Raw genomic sequence first — 21,600 nt, forward strand, 5'->3', positions numbered from 1 at the left:
AATGCAAATGCAGTAGAAAGTTCTTTTGGGAAGGCTTTGAAATTGTTAAGGTATTTGGAAACCGTGACAATTAAACTTCTTACTAGCCTAAACATCTTGCTTACCACTCCTTCATGAATGACTAGGATTAGGTTTTCATTGCATGCATTTCAGAAAGGAATAATTATTTCCTAACAACAACACACAAAAAAGTGATTTAGAATAATCAGTATTAGCAGAAAAAAAATTACCTTCTAGGTCAGTATCTTTTTCTGATTCGTTATTAGCTATGTCACTTGGGAAAGCTAATCCCTCTGAAATTTTGCTTCCTTACAGATAATATTGGACATAGATAGTTTATAAGATTAGTATGAATATTAAATGAAAGAAGGACTCTGATTTCCCTTACTAGAGAGACACTGATGTGTAGTATGTAATTACATAAGCTCCAGTATGAGACCACCTGGGTTTGATTCTTCTATCTTTCCAAAGGCTAGTATATGTCTTGAGGAAGTTAATGATTCTGTATGTACTATAGTCCTCCTTTCTATAAAGTGGATATGATATAGGCACTGTTTGCATAGGGATGTGATGAAAATAGCATTAGGAAAGATATAAACAAGCTGAATCTGATATCAATAAAGTTTAGCTCATTTTACCATCTTAGGCAATGTTTGTACTCAACCAACTTTCATTGTCATCTTCTTTGCTAACGTTTAATACCTGAACTCAAAATAAAGAGTATGCACTCAGTGTCAGAAATACTGCTCCGCTGTATTACTTCCAGACTTGCCAAAGGCATGCTAATTCACTATTGTAAGTGTGCATTTGTCACATATTTTCTCATTTAAGGAGAAATGATTTTTGCCACTGGCTTCCCAGCAGGCATTTTCCTAGCCACTGGTGCTGATTCCTTTTGAAATGGCTAGTGTTAAAAACATTGATAACCGGAGAAGACAGCTAGTAGCTTTGTTTTGACAGTGAAAAGCTTTCTGTCTACCATGTCTACAAAGACAGCTTTGCAAATGCACAGTTAGCTGAGTGGAAAGTCATCATTTGTGTCTGAGCAGGGTCAACAAAATAAGGAGATGTCCACCAAATTGTGTTTGTTTAATTTTTTCTCCAACTACTTAAATTAGATCAGCTCTTAGAAACAGTAAACCACTTGGAAGACAACCAGCATTTTATATTTCCATTTATCACAGTGGCTGGCAAATCACAGAGTATTTTCCTAAGATATATCATTTGATGGGTAGGAAAAAACAGCTTATTGCAAAAAATTGACCCACTAAACTAAAGTCTTGTTAATATCACAGTTTGTGTGATACCAACGACAACGTCTTTCATCATTACCTTTTTCTGACTTTCTGATTGAAATAGGTAATTTAGGACAGTGACCGTATTTAACATCCTGAATTTGCCACTTTGGGGTAGTTTGACCTCACATAGTTCAATTGCTGCTTCTGCAAGATGGGGGAAATGATGGTACTTACCTCAGATAATGTCTGTGAGGATTGAGTTAATGCACAGAGCCAGGCAGATGGCAGGAATTCATCTACTTACAGTAATAGAGAAAATTGAGACATGCTGAATTTCAGTATATTATCTAGGATGCACATGTGCATGTGTATGTGCACACACACACACACACACACAAACTCTAAATCTTAATTGCTTATATCTACCCTTGAATTGCTTACCATCTCATTTTCCTGCTATCATCTCTAGAGACCGTATCAAGCAGAGAGGCCCACAGAGAGAGAGAGGGAAACAGGCTCCCTGCTGAGCAGAGAGCTCAGTGCGGGGGTGGGGATTGATCCCAGGACCCTGAGATCATGACCTGAGCCGAAGGCAGAGGCTTTAACCCACTGAGCCACCCAGGTGCCCCACAAGATTACATTCTTAAAAAGCAAAAAGAAAGGGAGGGAGTAAAGGAAGGAAGTTAAGAAGGAAAGGAGAAAGGAAGAATGGAAGAAGGAATTACAAGATTGCAAAGGTATTTATAGGACTGATCATTTCTGATTCCACATGACTCAGGCTGTTCACAAATTTGGGCTTAAAGAAATCACATATGGGACTTCATAGGTCGCACTGATTGACTTGACTGGCAATATTCATTGTAGTTTTGTTTGCTTTGTTTTCCTTAAAAAAGGCACCCAAGGTGGGCTCCTGGGTGGCTCAGTGGGTTAAAGCCTCTGCCTTCGGCTCAGGTCATGATCCCAGGGTCCTGGGATCGAGGCCCACATCGGGCTCTCTGCTCAGCGGGAGGCTGTGCTTCCCTTCCTCTCTCTCTGCCTGACTCTCTGCCTACTTGTGATCTCTGCCTGTCAAATAAATAAATAATTAAAAAAAAAAAAAAAAGGCACCCAAGGTTTATGCCCATAGCTCTCTGCAAGATCTCTGGACATCTTCACAAGTCTTTGTTTCCGTTCTGCAAAACTTCTGTACATAGCCAGTAGCTGGTGATGGTTGTCATCACTCTTTTAAACATATTTCTGTCACTGCTACAATACTCTTCTTCTTCATTCACCTTTCACACCCACCTTCCTGGAAACCCCTGCCCCGAGTTGCAGTGGGAGGTGGGTGAAGTCCATGATGTTTGAACTTACTTGGAGGGAAGCATGTAGAATCTACTGCAAAGCAAACTCTTGTTGGTTCATTTTTCTCACCAGGATGTTATTATGAAATGAATGTTCCACTAGCCATCATTGTTTTACTTCCAACAGGATTAGGAGTCGGGGTATAACCACAACTTTGTACACATCCAGCCTCAAGGCCAAAGTTAATGATGGGATGGTTTCAAAATGGCCCCACCTCCTCTCACAGACCCTGATCAATTTTATACTCCATCCAAACGGGATTGTTCTCTGTTCCTATGTGCTCCACATTTACGTTCCTCTCTGAGCTCTGCTCTTCATTTTCCCCCCAACTTAAACTCTTTCCTCTGTCTGGAGAGCCCACAGAAACCCCAGTTTACCTTACAGAGCCTTTTTAAACATACAATGTAAACCCTTCCTTTGATCTCACCAGCATGGAACAATGTCTTAGAAGAGAAAGAGGGGAGGGGAAGGAAAATAAGAAAGAGAAGGAAGGAGAGGGATGAAGAACTGAAGAAAGAAAGAAAATAAATTATTTGTAAGTTATTCTGGAATTAGTATCTTTGCTTTGAAATGTGTAAAAAAGTCACGAGATTCTGTATTTAAATCTCAGTTCTGCCACTTATTTACTGTGGGAACTTGAGTATGTTTTAGATTACCCTGGACATCAGTTTCTTCATCTGTAGAAGTGAAATAAATAAATAAATTTTATACACACACACACACACACACATACATATATATCAGAATAAGAATTTGTTCTAATATAAATCTTTTACCACAGTGGTGGTTGTAGGTTTGGCAATCAATAAATTGTAGTTATTTTTATCATTACTATTAATAATAAATAAGGATAAAAATACATTTTGCAGTGCTTGGGATTCTCTCTGTATGCTAAGCGCTATCTTTTAGCACAGAAATACCCCTTAGCTCATGTGGAATTAAAGAAAAAAGCAAAGAAACAAGGCTAAATCATGTAATAAGAGAATCAGGGGAACATGAATGCTTACACACATGCACTTTTAAAATATTCAGTAATTATTCTAACTTCTCTAAGTGTTTCCATTTTACTTCTGGGAATAAAATGTGCACCTAAGTCTCTAACTAAACTCTTAACATGCACATGGTGCAGATTTCAACCAATGAACATAAAATGAATACGCCAATAATGATTCAATAATGGTTGTGTTATTTTTTACAATTATATTAGTGCCACATAAATGTCAAAACACTGCAGAAGTGAGTGATGATCATTCTTACTGTGTGTCTTTGTAAAATTCCCTACCTGCATTCAGGATTCAAGAGAATGAGAGGGTCTCTTTTTACAGGAGAGTGTGTGTGTGTGTGTGTGTGTGTTTGCAAATGTGTGAATGCAGGCACATGTCTTCCTCCACTAATATTGTTGTAGGGTGACAGATAAATTTTTAAAAAGACAGAATAAGTCATAATTTCTGCTTTAAGGAACTTACAATAAAGAAGAGGAAAGGAAGGTTAAAATGTAATTTTTTAAAAAAAGTAAAATTTTTTAAGTGCTTGTGTAAGCACAGTATAAAGTAGGACAAGTAGAGATCACTAGACATTTTTCAGACCATCCTCTCCAGTGAAGACATAGGCCATTATAACAACAATAATGACACATATTACTCATTTGCTAGTTACTGTATCTGTGCCAGATACTGTGATGTGTTTTTATGTATGGGAGAAAGTACATGTACCATAAGTATTGAGCTTGATAAAGTTTCATGAACTGGATATTTCCTCATAACCAGCATGCAGACTAAGAATCAGACCATTAGAACACCCCATAAGCTTTCCATTCTTCATTAACATGAATAGTGTTACTGTGAAGTAATTTATATGTAAATGTTTTATGATGAAATATATATACATGTATATATGTATATATAAGTACCTCAGTTTATAAAGATACTCACTGTCCTTTATTTGTCCCTAGAAGCTCTACTGTTTTGTCTTTGATATTTAGAGATGCAATCCATCAGTAATTGATTTTTGAGTATAAGAGATGAGCGCAGGATATAGTTTTCTTACATGGATAGCCAACTGAGTGCACACCATTGAAAGTATCCAATAAGCTTTTTTCAGAAATTTTACAATTGTAAAAGAAATCCCAGAACACTGATATAGGCATGTACACAAAAGATTGATTATAGATAAACTGTGGCCGAAACCCAACTCCGTGCAACTCTAACACTTCAGACCCCTAACATCCCATAGTTGGAAGAGGTGGAAGCCGTTTGGAGATAGGGCTGGCAAGATTGGGAATTTGAATGGATTTGTTATCCTATTTCTCTTTTTCTTTCCATTCTCTTCCCCACTCTTGTTTCTGGGTGTTGGCCTTATTCTCTTCTATTTTTGAAAATGGATATTATGTATCTTCCCTGTTAAAAGTCCTGTTATATACTTAAATCACTCAATTTTTTTATTTTATATCCATCTTTCAACCTGGAGTACTGTAAGTGGGACTTCTCTGCTGGAGAGGAAATTAGAATAAACTAATTCATTTGCGAAAGTTAGGTGTCCAGAGCTCAAGTTTACTCATGGTAGTTTTTTTTCTCTAATGAGTTTTATTGTGGTGTTTTATATATATTATAAGCATATGTAATATATATTTAACTGAATTCATTTAAATTGTACAAACAGTCAGTTTGGGCAGATATAGTCACCACAGTCAGCAGAACCGTCACCGCAGTCATGACACAGGATACTTGCTTCACCCCCAAAGTTTCTTTGTGTCACTTTGTAGTCTATCCAGCCCTTTGAAACTTCAGTCATTACATATGACTTTACCTTTGCCCATGGCATACAGTCTTTCGTTTACCACTTCCTCACCCCACGTGGTATTTTTAAAATGTGCCCACGTTCTTAGTCCTTCCTTCCTCGTTTCTTTTTTTTTTTTCTTTTTTCTCTGAGAGAAAAGACTACAAGTTGTTCATCCCAGTCAACTGGAATGGCATTTGCAGCATTAGGGTTTTGGTTATTAAAGATAAAGCTGTTGCAGTCATCATGTACACCATTTCGTGTGGACATACATCCTCATTTATCTTTGCTAAATAGGGGTCATATTGTGACTGCATGCTTAACTTTTTTTTTTTAAGATTTCTTTTTATTTTATTTTTTGACAGAGATCACAAGTAGGCAGAGAGGCAGAGAGAGAGGGGGGAAGCAGGCTCCCTGCTGAGCAGAGAGCCTGATGCGGGGATCAATCCCAGGACCCTGAGATCATGACTTGAGCTGAAAGCAGAGGCTTAACCCACTGAGCCACTCAGGCGCCCCCATGCTTAACTTTTTTAAAGAAACTTCAAAAGAGTTCTAAAAAATGGTATTACCATTTAATACTTTTGCTAACGTGTATGTGAGTTGTCAGTGTTCTTGCTAGCTAGCACTTGGTACCATCAGCTCAGTTAATTTTAAACCTTCTACTGGGTGTGTAGTGGCATACCATTGTGGTTTTAGTTTGCATTTCCCCAATGCGTAATAATGTTGAATTTTTTTTTCCCCCTTATGGTTCAATCATTTTTCTTCACTTGTGGGATATTTTTGTACAGAAGGAAACTATCTTTTTCCTCTACTCTTCTAAGTTCTGGGCTTGATTTCCAGTGACACGGGATATGCACACAAAGGTTTTTAATACTGGTTTTGCATGACACAAGAGCCTTAGAAAGGTAAGAAGACCCAAGGAAGCAGTGATGAGTCCTAATGCTAAACGTGATGAAAACCGGAGTGATGGAAAAACGTGGTCGGATGAAAAGGTTGTGATCTAAGTGTAGTCAACTAGGGGACAAATCAGGTCCTGTCCAGATTTCTCCACGTGCCATGGAGATAAGAATGTTCCTTTTCTCCAGGTTATAGGGAGGGCATGTCTCACAAGAGCATTTTATGAACTCCTTCAGAAGAAGGTCAGAAATTTCTTACTGCACATTCTATTTCTCAAATTATTTTAGCTCATTCAGTATGCCAAGGTGCCATATTTGGGTGTGGGGTATCCTGAACTCCATTAAGTCTATTTAAATCATTTGTCCATTCCCATATTTAGGTTTTTGCTTTACTCTGAATAAGTCTCCTTTATCAGAAATGTTTTACAAATATGTACCTGTTAAAGAGGTAACATTTTAAAAAATTTTTATGAATTCCAAATTGTACTTTTTAAAGTGTATCCTGTCTAAAAAAAAAATAATAATGTTTGTCCTGTAGTCATCAAGATTTTCTTCAATGTTTCCTTCTAGAAGATTTATAAGTTAAACTTTTATATGTAGGACCATGATCAGTTTTCGTTCATTTGTACATATGGTGCAAGGTAAAGGCCAAATTTATTATTTCTTGTTCTGTGTGGATATCTAATCCTTCCACCCAGAGTTTGCTGAAAAAACTTTTTCTCTAATGAATTACCCTGACAGCTTTGTTGAAAACACAATGTGTGCACAGATGCACACACACACACGTATTCCCATTCTGTTACACAGATCCATGTAGAGGTCTTTGCCTTGTTTCCAATATTATTAGAAAACATTCCATATTAACTCTGATGTTAGCTCTCAGTTTTTTGCATAAGTCCCTTTATCTACAAGACCAAGTTCATTTTGTCCCTAATTTTCTGAAAGTTTGTATTTTCAGTGGGTATTGGGTGATAACACGTATCAAATACTTTTTCTGCATTCATTGACATATGGTTATTCTTTTGTTAATATGGTGAATTATTTTAATTGATTTCCAAATACTATTCTGTGTTTTTCTGGAACAAACTATTTGATCATGGTATGTTGTCATCCTAATATATTGATGGATTTAATTTACAATTTTTTTTAAAGATTTTATTTATTTGTCAGAGAGAAAGAGAGTACACACAAGCAGGCAGAGTGGCAGGCAGAGGAGGAAAGAGAAGCAGGCTCCCTGTCAAGCAAGGAGCCGAATGCGGGACTCGATTCCAGGACCCTGGGATCATGACCTGAACCGAAGGCAGTGGCTTAACCAACTGAGCCACCCAGGCATGTCCTAATTTACAATTATTAAAGATGTTTGCACATCTGTTCTTGGGGAACATTAATCTGTAATTTGATCTTATAAAAATGTTTTTTTGGGGGCGCCTGGGTGGCTCAGTAGGTTAAAGCCTCTGCCTTCGGCTCAGGTCATGATTCCCGGGTCCTGGGATTGAGCCCCGCATCGGGCTCTCTGCTCAGCAGGGAGTCTGCTTCTATCTCTCTCTCTCTCTCTCTCTCTCTCTCTGCCTGCCTCTCTGCCTACTTGTGATCTTTGCCTGTCACATAAATAAATATATAATCTATAAATAATAATAATCTTTATTAAAAATAATCATCTTTAAGTAAATAAATAATCTCTTGTCAAGTTTTTGATATTAGTGTTATGTTGGCTTCATGGCATTAATCCAGAATTTCCTTCTCTTGTATATATATTCTGAAAGTTAATGTGTAAGATTGGGGTTATTTATTCCTTGCATGCTTGATTGAATTCAGCAGTGAATGCATCTGGGGCTCACATTTTCTTGGTAACATTTTTTTAATAACAAGTTCAATTTTGTTAATACACATAGGGCTATTCAGATTTTGTTTTATCTTGCATCAATTTTATACATTGATTTTCTAAAGGAATTTGTCCATTTCATCTAAATTGTCAAATTTGTTGATGTGAATTTGTTCAGAATATTTTCTTACAAAATATTTTAGTGTTTGAGAAAACTACAGGAGTAGTTTCATCATTCTTGATACATCTAAGATTATTTTAATTTGTTTGACCTTTTCAGTTATCACTAAGTAGTTTACTAGACAAAGGGAGATTTGGGTAGAATTTACACACAGAATTTGGAGTTCTATTTTCTGTCTATTCCTTTCCTTTTTGGGATTCCCCCCTCAGTCTAAAACATAATAAATGTCCTTCTTTTTAAGTTTTTATTTAAATTTTAATTACCTATAGTATAATATTGGTTTCAGGAGTAGAATTGAGTAATTCACTACTTATAGATAACACCCAGTGCTCATCACAAGTGCCTTCCTTAATACCCATCACCCATTTAGCCCATCCCCCCCCACTACCCCTCCAGTAACCCTGAGTTTCTTCTCTATAGTTAAGAGTATCTTGTTTGCCTACCTCCCTCCCTCTCTCTTTTTTTCTTGCCCTATGTTCACTTCTTTTGTTTCTTAAATTCCACATGACCGAAATCATATGGTATTCGTCTTTTTCTGACTGTCCTATTATCCATAACATAATATACTCTGGCTCCATCCATGTTGGTACAAATGTCTATATTTCATTCCTTTTGGTGGCTGAGTAATATTTCATTGCATATATAGATGTACTATTCATAAATGTATATATGAATATGAATATAAATACATACACACACATGCAAAATACTGGATACATCTCTACTATATCATGATTCTTAGTCACTTTCCAAATGGCTGATTGAGTCAATGAAACAATTCTAATTTATAATGCAAATAATTTAAAATTCCATTCAAAATTATTTATCTTACATTTATTTACTATGTGTCATCTACTATCATAATTTCTGGAATCGTAAAACAGAGAAAATAGGTGTGGTCATTGTTTTTGTAGAGTTTACTGTTTAATTAGTGGATCAGACAGTTTTAAAAAATAAGCCATAAAAATACAAATGAAATTGCAAAATGCAAGGCAGTCTCTGTAAGTATTATACAGAGCATCCTCAGATTATGAAAAGTTAATACTGCTTAGAAAGGGGAGTCAAAACACATGTTTTGCATTTCCAGCATGCTAACTCTACCAGGAAATCAAATGATGACTTCTTACCCTCTTTCTTTCTCTGCATTTTCTATTTGGAGTTTCTGTCAACCTCTATGATAAACACAAGACTGAACACATACTGTTTACTGATACGGGGGATATTCTGATTCATAGAATTCTCTTTTCTGTCATTCTCTTCAGGAAGAGGCAATGTTGACAGATGTGAGCCTTCTGGCGTCAGGTGGGAGCCTGAGAAGCATTGAAGACTTCATGTGCTCAACAGAAATAGGTCCATGCAGTTTACCAAAAGATAGAATAGCACTGATATGAACATTTAACAGAGAAGGGGCATGGGAATTACACAGTTATTAGTATATGCTTTTTTTTTTCTTTACAGGATTATCAGATTATAAATTCCATATATCCTTTTATGGCAGACCATAATGGGCATGTATATATTCACAGATCGACTCATCATCAGTGTCCATCTGTCTGATAGCAAAACAGTTTCCTTTGAGGGCATACAACAAATATTTTGAGGTAGAATATTGACTGTAATTTTTTATTGCAGAATTTGCCCAGAGAAATGACAAAGTTTGTTAGAGTGTTGGATCGTGGGAGAAGATTGCTACTTTTGCAACAGGTATGGACCCCAGTTAACAAAGACATATTTTTCTTTGTGTTTTTTTAATGAGTTAAATCAAGGTTATTTCCATTGTAAATCTTCATTATAACACATTGGTGGCAGAAACTTAATCTTGGTCTATTTGAAGCTTTCTTATTTATTTATTTATTTATTTATTTTTAAATTTTTGGCCGGAAGCTGGCTGTCCATGTTTCGTTTCTGAAGGGCTGGACATAACTTAAATTTAGGGTTGGGAAGGCAGATGGCTCTATTCTCCAATTTGTGCACATAGATCCTCATTCAGATACTTAGAATCTTAAATTCTTGTCTTTCAGTTTTGAATGCTTTCTTTCGTACATAAATATACCACTTGGAGGCACTAGAATACTATATTGATTCTGAGTCGTGCTGGGACACAAGCATTTCCACCTGGGTAACTTTGTTCCAATTTGCCTACCTTGACCATGCAAGCTTTTTGTCTCTGACGTCTTGTTGTCCTCTGAAGACTTTGCTCTGGGAACAAGAAATAGGCCTTTTTTTTTGCATCTCCATATAGGACTTATTGAAGACTCTGCTGTGATCTGTTTTCTTCATCCTGCTTTCACAGAAAATAATATTGTTTTCCACAATCCAGGCAAGAGGTAGTGTGGGGAGTAGGGAAAGGAGACTTGCTCATTTTCTGTGTCCATTTATTTCTTTTCTTCCATTTTTTTCTAGACCCTGATGTTCATAGTTTTCCTGAGGACTGTAGTTCTAAAATACAAAAACCTAGATACTTTTTTTTCCTTCTCTTTCCTGCTTTATTTACTTTTTATATTTTAATTTAAGATACTGAGTTGAGATGACAGAGTGCTTGAAAGAGAATAAAGAAAGAAAGGGGAGATTTTTATACCAGGAACAATGAAGAGGAACATAGGTTAGTTTTGAATTATTTCTATCTTGCCATTTTTGAGAGATATTTGAATCCTACATAGCCCAGAGGGACGTTTAGCTACAGTTCTTACGAGAGTAAATTATAATTATTGGTCTCTTTCACTGAATTTTAAGTGTGCATATTTTTGGTTATTCAATTGGAGAAAGTCATGGAAGTAAAAAAATGTGTATGTGCTAAATCAGGGATGCAGCACAATAAATCAAAAATATTGAATTGGAAGTAGATTAATTGTGTGAGCATATGAGATAAAAAATGAACAGTCTAGGATTTAGTTTACCCATGTTATAGATCATTGTTGCCAGTAACTGAGGTGAGTGACCATGGATTATTCATTCTGTCTTCCTTATCCTTATTTTTTTTTTATTTTCTTTTTTTACATATAAAAATGATGGCTTGGTAAAACTGTGCTTGGTAAATCTTTATCAACTATACCTTTTGTGAAAACCTCTAAGGACCTTGTCAGCACTTAACAGGTCTTTCCATTCCATAAACCAAAATGAAGACCAGAAGCAATTACCAAGACACATGGGGTGTATATCACTTTTATTGGAGAAAAGGGCATGCAGAGTAGCTAAACTATCAGACTGAATGACGGGTGTAATTACTTGCTCAGTTCTACAATTTCGTCTCATATTGCCAGTGATTTTTTTTTTTTCAATACCACTGTTTGATTTTTGTCTTTCTAGAAGACAGAGACACTGTAAACTTTGTGTGTAGCATACCAAAACACAATGTTGTATACAGGCATATTGGAAGAATATGGTTTGAGGCAAACTTTAGGTACTGATATCTTTTATTTTGGCCTCTAGAGAATAAGTCCCTCCTTTTATCCTCCCTCAATGTTAGAACAACAAACCAGAGGAAACTGCTCACTTATGGGTTTTTGGTTGAGGATTAATTAAGGAAAGATCGTAGGAAGAGATGACCAAAATATCCCTTCCTTCTCACAAGATATGCCCATTGAAGTCCTTTATGAACCTCCCTTTCTATCCCTATCCTGTAAGAAACATGTTGGTGATAAGACTGGTCAGAACATACTGGAATTTGGCTGCAGTTAATAATGAGTGGAATTATTATCTCAAAGTGTTAAAAAATATATTAAAAAATGAGACTCCTCCCTAATTCTTTCATGTGCTTCCTCTTTTTTCATCCACTTGTTAAATAGCCATTTTAGGTCCTGGACCAACAGAACACAATGGCCACACTAACTTTTCCACAGCCTGAATGAGAGAGTGTATTTGAGCTCAGTCTTATTGTTGGGGTGTATCAGTCTCTCTTTCCTCCTTCTGGTCCTCCTGTTTCTGATTCTCCTCCATTTACAGCTAAGCATATAAGCATATTGCTCTCAATTATTTAGACTGAGGGGAGAAAAAAAGGTTGTAATTAGGCTTTGTTTTTGATCAGGGTTTTTACTCAGCCTCTTTAATTGGGATCTGAATTAGAATATTAGCCACTTAGACATCTATGGATAAAATGGAACTTTGATTCCCATTTGGCTCTGGTTTGTTGTATGACTTTCTTTTTATGTGAGAGAGAACTGAATTTCTTGATAGGATTCAGGTATTCAAATTCTTGCAAGGACAACATCACGACAACCAAAACTCCTCAGAAGTCAGGGCTTTGTGAATAAAGCAGCCTTAGGTTCTGGGGCACCTGGGTGGTTTAGTGGGTTAAAGCCTCTGCCTTTGGCTTGGGTCCTGATCCCAGGGTCCTGGGATCGAGCCTCGCATCAGGCTCTCTGCTTGGCAGGGACCCTGCTTCTCTTCTCTCTCTCTGCCTGCCTCTCTGCCTACTTGTGATCGCTGTCAAATAAATAAATAAAATCTTTAAAAGGAAAAAGGCAGACTTAGGTTCAGTTCTTTCTTCTGACACTGCATATGTACACACAACATACATTTTATTTTTGTAACCCACTAAGAGACAGTTGCTATTTTAGTCACAGGTGATGTGGCGGTAAATCAAGCAGTGAAAACCTGACTTTATTGTACTTGTATTTTACTAAAAGATAAATACACATTTGCAAATTTATTCCTTGGTAGTAATAAATTCTAGGAAGAAAATAAAGCACTTACTACCTACAGTAATTTAAAGAAGTTATTTAACTTCTTAGAGCCTCAGTGTTCTTATTTGTTAAAAAGTAACAATTGAAAATGACCTTTGGTTTGCCTTTTTATATGGTAATGTTGGGATAAAGCTATCTAATAGACAAGAAAAAGCTATTTGAAAACTCCAAAGTAATGTTCCATGAGGGGTGGGGAGTGAAAAAGTATCTAATCTCCTCTCTTTCATTCACATAAACATTGTAATTGTCCAGGAATATCAGATTGCTTGTTTTTAACCATCTGTTCCATTTCTCTCAATATGGGCTGCACTTTGTCTCCCCTTTGAATAGGTAGCTTGTAACAAATCCCAACAAATGTTCACACAGATTTTTAATAATTTTAGCAATTCATTTGGAAAACCTTTGTGTTGCAAGCACAGACCTCAGGTACTCTGAGTTGGCAAAGTTTAGGGGAAAAAAACCACACACACACACACACACACACACACACAAAGAAAGAAAGAGCTGAAAATAAACACAGGATGAGCATATTGGTCAAAATGTAGCCCCAGGCCCAGGCCATGGGACCAGGTTTAAACATGTGGAAGGTTTTGGCAGAAGCTCTGGTACTTTCATATTCAACAGACTTTGTGCTTTTTGGTCCTATATCAAAAAAGATACCTGGAAATCTCAAAGTTGATGATACTTAAGTAACACTTGCATATCAAAGTAAAGTTCTTTTAAAAGTAACTGCATATTGAAATTTTAGAATGATTCTAAAACAAATTCCCCATAGGTTTCCATAGACATGGCTGTGAATATTAACGAGTCCTGCTTTTCCAAAAAAAAAAAAAAATTTGATCATAAGCATCTAAACAAAACTCCCTAATTTTCTGATGATACTGTCAGTGTATCATAAACTTGGATATACCTTTTGAGGAATTTCTTTCTCAGATCTTGAGAATACACAAACATGTGGAATCATCTTGAATTCAACGGTTTTTATTGTTACTTGGACTCATCTGTTTTTATTGTCAGTAGTAATAACAGCTACAAATAGTAACTGCCTAATCTGTACCAAAAATTAGACTTATCATTGTATGCATATAATCTCTGAGCCCCCAGTGTACATCTCTAAGGTTACTCTTCTATCTTAAAACTTTAAAAATGTTGAGTTAAGACATGAATTTATTTTTCTCACATATAACTAAAAACTTAGAGGTAGGTTGTCCAAACCTGATGTTGTGGGTCCTGAGTGTCACTAGAAACAGTCTTAACCTCTTTTATTCCTAAAATGTGACCCTGGTTCTCATCATGAGATTTGGTTGCTGCAACAGCAATCACCCAGTTAATGTTTCAAGTGGGAAGAAGGAGGGAAAGGGAAGGGCAAAAGGAGCCTGCCAATTGAATTCCTTTTAAAAAGAGTTTGTGGAAGTCCTACTTCATGACCATTGGCCATGCCAATCAGCTAGCATGTTTCAAAATGGAGATAGTTTTATCTGTGTATTACCTCCCCAATATAGGTGTTCTTTTATTATTCAGTCAAAGAAGAAAGGATATTCACAGTCTCCGCTCTAGCACAATTACCCCATTTCTACCACAAAGAAACTGATATATCATTTGTTAATTTAACTGTGTTTCTCACCACCATTATAGCATGAATTTTCATATGCCGGGCATTTGATCAGGCCATTCCTTCATACATTCCAGAAATACCTATTCCCTCCTGTCCTATGTTGATAGATATGACTCATATTTAAGATGTCCTCACATACCCATTCTGTGACTTATATACTAATTCTCCATACCCAAATGAAGGAATCATGCCTCAGTTGTTATACAATTATTCAAAACTATATGCTTGTGCTCATCCTGTGTTTTATTCTTACTGAGTAGCTGTTTTTTTCTTATTCACCATAATGAAGCTTAAATCCAAGCGTCTAATCCATCATCACCCCCATTGTCGCCATCATCATCCCTCTGTCTTGCCTGGTACCCTCTGTATTAATATTGAATAATACTCATTTTCCTGTTGCAACTGAATATCATAACTGATTTATAAGCCACATAAACAAATACAACTCTCTGGAAGTAATGCGTGATAAAAAAAATAATAAAATAACAGAAGGCCCAATGAATTGAACTTTATAATTATAATAATGTTTTTCAAAATCTAATTCACTACTAAGAAGTAATTATTTGATTGCAGTCAGTATAGCTCTTAGACACTAAGCATGAGAGATATGCCTTATTGTCTTTATTTATAAAACATTATGGGGCACCTGGGTGGCTCAGTGGGTTAAAGCCTCTGCCTTCAGCTCAGGTCATGATCTCAGGGTCCTGGGATCGAGCCCCGCATCGGGCTCTCCGCTCAGTGGGGACTCTGCTTTCCCCTCTCTCTCTGTCTGCCTCTCTGCCTACTTGTGATCTCTCTCTTCCTCTGTCAAGTAAATAAATAAAACCTTTAAAAAAATTATAAAAAACATTATATATTGCACATTCATATTATCTAAGATTTCTGCTAGATTCTAAAATGACACAGTTTCTAATTTCATTCTCTTTTTTTGACTTTGCAATATCAGGATTGACAGTCTTGATGGCCATTGTAGCTGCTTTTCCCAAAGTGATTTCATTAGTGTTAGAGGGAATGGTGTACCCAGTTTTGTCTAGTAAAAAAATGTTTTGGATTTCTTGTTGTTCATTGTGGATACCAGCAACTGCTGGTCGCTGCTGGGTACATGCTCTTTGTCACTGTGTCGCTTTTATAATCAACATTGGACTTTAAAATCTGGCTCTTGATTTTCCCCCCCCAGCATACTATTATCAGTGCCTAATTTTGATATAGTGGTTTGTCTAACATCAGATGTACTTTCTGTCCTTCACATATTAGATTCCAAAAGATGCTTAATTCCAGCTTATCTTTGTAGGTAAGAAATCACTGCCACCTCCAAGGGCAGTGCAAAGGAAGAGAAATATTTGTATGATGTAATTTCTTAATATTATTTTCAAAAATACATTGTGCAACAGCCTTATTGAAGTAAATTTGAATAATTTTAAAGATTTAACTGAAGGTAATGATACATTCCCAAACATTTGCTAAGCAATTAGTTTCATTATCTTGTAGTCATTCCTACAGACCCAGGGATGGTTACATTTTGGAGGAATTAACCTTCTGTTTTTCATGGCTGAGTTTGGCTCTGTGTACATTCGAAGATATTTCTGGCATAATGCCAATAAACAAATATGTATGAATGTTCAGCCCTTACCAGATACATGTGAGAATCAATAGCTATGAAAGCGCCATGCTTCTAATAGCATCTTCATAATATGCCCAAGGCACCTTTGCTAAAACTATTACGCTTCTTGAAAAAGTTGCTGTGCATACACTATGTTAGAATAGTCAGCAAGACTCTAGTCTCCTTATGGTATTTAAGCTCTAAAGAGTCCCAGTAGTTAATGTAAACAAGAAAACCCAAGCAAGGGAAACTGCATGTAATTTTTGATTATAATGTGTCCTAGGAGAAGATATCTACTGAGACCTGTCAAACTAGGATCTATTTACCACCAGTGCTGTTTCCAATTTTTTGCTTGATCTTCAGTTTACAAACTTGATTCTAAAACTGCATCTTTTCCTGATTATTTGAATAACTAATTCTTTAACTAAACTATTTCATTATCTTGCTCATCTACAGAAAGAATGAAATAATGATGATGATGATGATGATGATATCCCTTTAAAATGTTAATTCTGATTGTAAACTCAGCTATGTGTGCAGCTGTATATTTCTGGCTTTGGGATGTTTTTTGGTTTGTTTTTCGTTGTTTTTTTTTAAATTTTTTATTTTTTAAAATTTCTTTTCAGCGTAACAGTATTTTTTGCACCACACCCAGTGCTCCATGCAATCCATGCCCTCCCTAAGACCCACCACCTTGTTCCCCCAACCTCCCACCACCCGCCCCTTCAAGACCCTCAGGTTGTTTTTCAGAGTCTATAGTCTCTCATGGTTCACCTCCCCTTCCAATTTCCCTCAACTCCCTTCTCCTCTCCATCTCCCCATGTCCTCCATGCTATTTGTTATGCTCCGCAAATAAGTGAAACCATATGATAATTGACTCTCTTTGCTTGACTTATTTCACTCAGCATAATCTCTTCCAGTCCCGTCCATGTTGCTACAAAAGTTGGGTATTCATCCTTTCTGATGGAGGCATAATACTCCATAGTGTCTATGGACCACATCTTCCTTATGGCTTTGGGGTGTTTTTAAACTCAAAGCTTTTTTTTTTTAAATTTACCCCAGACCATTATAATTGGGAACATGATTCTTTTACCTTCCTAATTTCTCATGTGGTTCTTTCTGCTTTCTTGCATCCTGGGGTTTCTTTCATTTATGAAAGAGTTAATGATTCTGTATTCTTTATGGGATTTGAAAGGAACAGACATGGTTTTGCCTGTCAAGTACCTAAAGCTATGCTGATCACTTGTCAGCTCTCCATTAACATTAGTTTCTATTATCATGTGTGTAAACACATTTCTGTCTCTGGATGTGTTTGTGGAAATGGATGGTACCTTTATGAGTAGGGATTGAGAACGGAAAGATAAACTAGAGTAAGAGATTTGGAGAAAACCCGGATTCCTTTGGATAGTTCTGTATTAAGTTGTATTATCTCACTTTCCAGTTTAATAATTAATCCCCTTATCTGGATGAGGGTAAAACAGATTTTTGTTACTTTAGTGAATAAATAATACAGTATGACATAATTAACTGCATTCAGGAAGAGGTAGAAGGAATGCCTTCCTTTAGCTATTACTTTCTGGGAAAAAGCTGAAGCTAGTTTGTAAGGCTGATGGAAGCACTGTCACATATGACTTCAGTGTGTGTTGCAAAATTCTAGATATTTCATCTTTTTTTTCTCAAGTACTTTTATTTTAAAGTTTTAATAGAAAAATATGTATTGTCATTTGCTCTTATAAAATAATCACTTTCATACTTGGGGGGTTGATTCACATTTGATATTTTAGTGGTATTAGAGTTGAGGGTTTTGTTTTTTTTTTAATTATGCTAAATGAAAATCGGGAAAAAATGAAAGTTCTATCACCAGTTCTGCAGCCGAGCAATGGTCATGTTGCCTTATATTCTTTAGTGTGGACACTGCAAAAGGCTTCCTATATTAGGGGTTGTTTGTTTTTATGCCTAGTGATACTCTTCCACTCCATTTAGAATCTCGTGGTCTTTACCACCTGCAGGCTGATCTTTACATACCTCTGCTGTTTGCCTGCATCATTCCCTGGGCCGGAAATGCTCCATCATCTCCTTTCTCGTGGTTCCTTCCTATGCCTTCCTCAGATCTCACCCCAAGCCTCTCGCTTCCTCAGCAGCTATCTCTGGTCTTGCTGACTCACTTGACTATATACATCTCTTCCAGAGCACAGATCCACCTGAATTTTTACCTTTCCTCTGCAACTTTTATTATAAGACTTTATTTATTTGAGAGAGAATGAGAGAGAAAGAGCCTAAGCCAGGTGGGGCGGGCAGGGGGAGAAAGAGAAGCAGACTCCCTGCTCAGTGGGGTGCCTGATGTGGGGACTCGATCCCAGGAACCTGAGATCATGACCTAAGCTGAAGGCAGACGCTTAACCTACTGAGCCACCCAGGTGCCCCTCCTCTGCCCGTCTGTCTGTCTGTCTGTCTGTCTTTCTTTATCTGTCTGTCTCCGATAAAATATAAGCTCATTGAAGTCAAGAACGTAGTCTGGTTTTGCTTCCCCAGGGTCACACGAAGGGGAGTAGTAAACAAAATGGAATAGGTCGTTAGCTTAATGAATCTTCTAATTTCATGATTTTTTAAGCTATCCAACTTGTTATTCGTGCTATTATTACAAAGTTAGTGAAGAGAAGTGAATCTGTTTATCAGAGAGCAAAGAGGAATCTGCAGAAAAAGACATCACATTAGATGTTTGTGTGGAATTGAGAGTGGTTCTGAAAGGAAATCTAAAAGACCATCAGGGATAAAAATTTTAAGACCTGATAATGATGTGTAGTATCAGCTCAACTGGCTCATTAAAGACAGTTGCTAAGTTTTTACGTATTTTATGGCGTGATTATTAAACTAATGGTAACTTGCAATTGGTCATGTTGGGAGTATTTATACCACAGAAAATTGGCAAGTGTCATAAAGCAAGTTCCTCTTCCACTCCCCCCAAAGAATGCCCAGTTGTCCGGCATTCACCAGCAGGCCACTTTCTGAGATAGGAAGTAGTCACCTGCACAGTGGCTAGGGACTCAAGGGCCTGGGAGGGATCCAGAGAGATATCTAAGATTCAAAGAAAGTAAAATAAAAAAATAAAATAAAATAAAAATGAAAGGTTTATTTGCCAGAAGATGCTACCAGACATAGCAGGATTATATAAATTGATTATTATTTCCTCTTTCTTATTAGTAGTACATTCTCCTTTCTGGGAGGGGGGTGGAGATTCATAATGGCCTCTGATGTCCTTCTCCTCCTCATCATTGCTCGTTATCATAGTAAACATATATTTCATGATGATTATGACCCTCATTTTAGAGATCATTAATCTGAAACAGAGATTAAATCACTTAACCAATGTCAGGAAAATAGGAGATGGCACAACTTGAAACTGTACCTGAATATTCCATGGATTCTTGGGTGGCTCTGTGGGTAACACCTCTGACTTATTATTTCCATTTGGATCGTGATCTCAAGGTCCTGGATCAAGTCCTGCACCAGGCTTCATGACCAGCAGGACATTTGCTTGACATTTTCTCACTTCCTCTGCCCCTCATCCCACTGACGGGCATTCACACTCTCCCCCCTCTCTTTCTCTCTAAAACAAATGAACACATCTAAAAGAAAAGGAACGAAACTATACCTGAGTATTCTGCCTTCAAAAATAATCACATGGTCAAGGCATAGAGAAACTTCTGTCAGTCAAATCATTCCACACTCAACCTCTGAGGCTTCAATACTGTAGCCAGAATTAGAGTTTATTTTCCCTTTTATTTCTTACACATTTTCCAAAGGCATTTGAATGTATTTTCTTTCCTTTATCCTAAGAACATCCATACCTGAACTCCACCACACTTTACTTTAGGCCATTTAGATTTTCCAGTCCCTCAATATGAAGCAAGCTCCTTCTTGATTTGAATAAGCTACATTGTATCTTCTGGAAGTTTTAGTATTGGAGAAAAAGTAAAGTATGAGTACTACTAGATATCGACCTCAATAAAGACTACTTAATACCACAGTTGTTGGAAAATAGCTTTTCTCTAGTTTTTTTTTTCAAGGAATGCCTAAATAAAACCTTTAAGCAAATAAAAAGGAGATAATGATAGCATCCATCAAGAAATACACTAGAAACAAGCTTTCATTATTTTTCCTGTCACTCCTCATGCCAGAGGTTTCTTAAAATTTGGATTGCAGTCCTAAGGAAACATGACAGATGCCATCATCACAAATCAAATAAGTGGAAAGATCAATTCATTTACTGCAGAAAATTGTATAAACAAGTAGTCCTAATAGCATTTTTCCTTCAATCCACTATCAACATATTATGAGCTGAAATGAAAATGGATTACAGAATCTCCAAAATTAAAAATGGATCTGTCTACATATTTCCCAAGACAGTTTCCCGTCATGGAGTATGTAATCATTCCTCACTCATCTTTTATTGCTATTGATGCAAGAGAACATTATCTCAAAACAACTGATCAATATTATCATAATCTCCTAAAATTTTATCTCTGACTATTGGCATTTGAAAACATATCTTTGGTCACCAGGTTTCATAACTGCTTTATCTTTTTCAGTTTATTCAACCCTTGGAAGTTTCATGATGCATTTCAGAACAAGGTTCCATAAATACAGCAGTTTCCTAAAACTAACACTGTTTCATTTTAATGTAAAAAAATTGCCAATAAACTTGAAATATTCTAGTATTTATTTTAAGTATCGCTCAGTTAAATTAAGGGAATCAATATCGTCAGTAATATTTGTTATAGTATATGCCTTACATTTCTGTAGATACATTTTTCAGCACACCATTGTGTGTCTAGAAGTTTGCAAAGTGGATTTTTAGAGTATTCCGTTTATCTTAGAAACACAAATTTATATCTCCTGTGACAAGGGAAGTATCTTTTAAAGATTTGTTTATTTGAGAGAGAGAGAAACACGGAGTATGAGCAGGGTGAGGGGCAGAGGGAGAGGAAGAAAGAATCCTCAGGCTGACTCCCAGGTGAGTGCAGAGTCTGACGTGGGGCTCTGTCCCATGACCCTGAGATCGTGACCTGAGCTGAAATCAAGAATTGGCTGATTTGATCTGACTGAGCCATCCAGGCGCCCTGGGAGGTATCTTTTGAGAATACTTTAGAGATGGATGAAAAATCATTCCTGATATAAATGCACTATTTAATTCAAAGAGGGCACAGGTCTATACCAGTATTATTTCAGTAATACTATTCCAAAGCCATAAATTATAATTTCTTTAATCACCAGCCTCTATCTTGAATTGTTCTTATTCAAAGAACAGAAATGCAAATTTGTTATGCCATATATAGTAAATAGGACCATACCTATATACATATATGTACATATATATACACCTTGTACAGATATATGTACATATACATACACCTTATACAGATATATGTACATATACATGTACAAAATAT

This window comes from Neovison vison, chromosome 7 (assembly GCF_020171115.1).
Source record: "Neovison vison isolate M4711 chromosome 7, ASM_NN_V1, whole genome shotgun sequence".
NCBI lineage: Eukaryota > Metazoa > Chordata > Mammalia > Carnivora > Mustelidae > Neogale > Neogale vison.